The sequence below is a fragment of the Schistocerca serialis genome, chromosome 2, assembly GCF_023864345.2.
Source record: "Schistocerca serialis cubense isolate TAMUIC-IGC-003099 chromosome 2, iqSchSeri2.2, whole genome shotgun sequence".
Lineage (NCBI taxonomy): Eukaryota > Metazoa > Arthropoda > Insecta > Orthoptera > Acrididae > Schistocerca > Schistocerca serialis.
This window is the reverse complement of record NC_064639.1, coordinates 999,393,314-999,395,411: the sequence shown is the minus strand read 5'-3', so window position 1 is coordinate 999,395,411 and position 2,098 is coordinate 999,393,314. Positions and strand designations below refer to the sequence as shown.

The 2,098-nt window shown below is 43.6% G+C and overlaps 1 non-coding gene across 1 annotated transcript; it reads left to right on the top strand.

Moving 5' to 3' along the window:
* The first annotated feature begins 1,766 nt into the window (after positions 1-1,766).
* Positions 1,767-1,841, top strand: Trnas-cga (transfer RNA serine (anticodon CGA)). Its single transcript has one exon. It is a non-coding gene; the product is annotated as a tRNA-Ser (tRNA).
* Positions 1,842-2,098: the final 257 nt, after the last annotated feature.

Here is a 2,098-nt window from a genome sequence, read left to right as displayed (position 1 = left end):
GTTTGGATAAATAAAACTGATAGAAAACATCCAACAAACAGTGGGGCGTTTCGCGCTGGGGCATTTAGTCGGCGGAAGAGCTTCAAATATTGCACTTGAATTGGATACTGTCACCTTTCTCCAGCATCCAGAATTACACAGTGAAAAGCTTCCACGCATAAAATAGGAGAGAGAGAAATACTCGTCAGTGCCTGCAAGACTGAAGCGTCAGACAAACGAAACAGTGGGGTGTGACAGGTAGATAAAATAGTGCTTGGCGGTTGTCTGCTCTCAGCGAAGAGTGTCGAAACGTTATTTGAAAATTTTCTGTCAAAATTTGATCCGGCAAGAGATAGGCTTGCAGTGAAGTAGCGCCGGCTCTTCCATCTCCGCGAGCTCCCTCGTTCGACAAATTCCACCGCCGTGGCGTTTCCTTGTCCTTCCGCTTGAGAGGAGTACCTGCGCGAAAGAGTTCATTTTCATAGTTGGTCTCATTAATGCAAATTTTTGCGACACACTGTACAGGCAATAGCACACTAAGATTTAAATACGTATTTTAGCTGATCCCGCAGTATACAGAATTCTATTAACCATATCTGAATGCGCAGTTCTCTTACGTTTAGCTGTTGCCATTTTCAACTGATTCTAGTCATCTTCAGATATTCTCTGTTATCATATCTTTTCCCTTCTTAGAGTTCTTCATATGAGACAGGAGACGTGAGAAATCTGTCAGTACTGAATAGAATTTTTCAGAACTGGCAATACTCACATATTGAACTGCCGGTGCCACTATATTAAAACTGGTTTTGTTACCCATGAAATTCGGCACTGGTTGTCGTGAAGAGAGACAGAATATCCTTTTTGTTTCTGTTTTACACAACTGCATTCTTTCTGCGTTAAACCCTTTTAAATGTACGGTGAAAACCTTCAAACGGACATATACAAGAAGTTATGGCTCTTCCAAGCGTAATCGTGCGTCCCTGAAATTCAAGAAAGACTTACTGCATTTTAGCAATGCATGAGAAACTTAACGTTTGAATGCATTTCAGATATATCCGTTCGACGAGTACATCATACACTTGAAAATGGCTACACCGCCGGAACTGTGCAGTATTGAAAAGGACAAAACAAAAAGACAGTGTAATCCAAAGTGTGACAGATTAATGTCATTCAAAAATTTGACTACGGACCAAGTTCCAAATGAAAATACTAGTACACATTTCTGACAATAAATACGAGTTACATATGTAACATTTTTCGCCACCGTAACAGCGTAGTCTGCATGTCTGAATAAGATGCGGAGAACCCAGGTTTCATTCCTGGTACTACCTGGGATTTATCCATGACAGGAGCAGTCGAGCAGGGTGCCGTCACCCTCTGATCTTTTATTTTTTTTTCCCTTGTGTTGGCAGAAGAGTCAACACCGTGTTACTTATGGACGCCGAAATGCACCCGTTTTAGCTCACGCAGGCTGGCGTGAGGAGGAAAGAACTATACTTACGTGAGGTCTGGAACATGACAAGGAATGAGAATTCAGAAATCGGACGTAATTACTTTGATACTTAACTTTAATCCATTAATAATGGACGTCGCTCTTGACGGTACATGATTCACAATATTATCTGTTGAAACTTCCTTGCAGATTAAAACTGTGTGCCCGACCGAGACTCGAACTCGGGACCTTTGCCTTTCGCGGGCAAGTGCTCTACCAACTGAGCTACCGAAGTTTGGAACGTAGGAGACGAGGTACTGGCAGAAGTACAACTGTGAGTACCGGGCGTGGGTCGTGCTTCGGTAGCTCAGTTGGTAGAGCACTTGCCCGCGAAAGGCAAAGGTCCCGAGTTCGAATCTCGGTCGGGCACACAGTTTTAATCCGCCAGGAAATTTCATATCAGCGCACACTCCGCTGCAGAGTGAAAATCTCATTCTCAGTATTATCTGTTCCCATTATAGTAACTGAATATGGCGCCTTGCTAGGTCGTAGCAAATGGCGTAGCTGAAGGCTATGCTAAACTGTCGTCTCTGTAAATGAGAGCGTATGTAGACAGTGAACCATCGCTAGCAAAGTCGGCTGTACAACTGTGGCGAGTGCTAGGGAGTCTCTCTAGACTGAGACCTG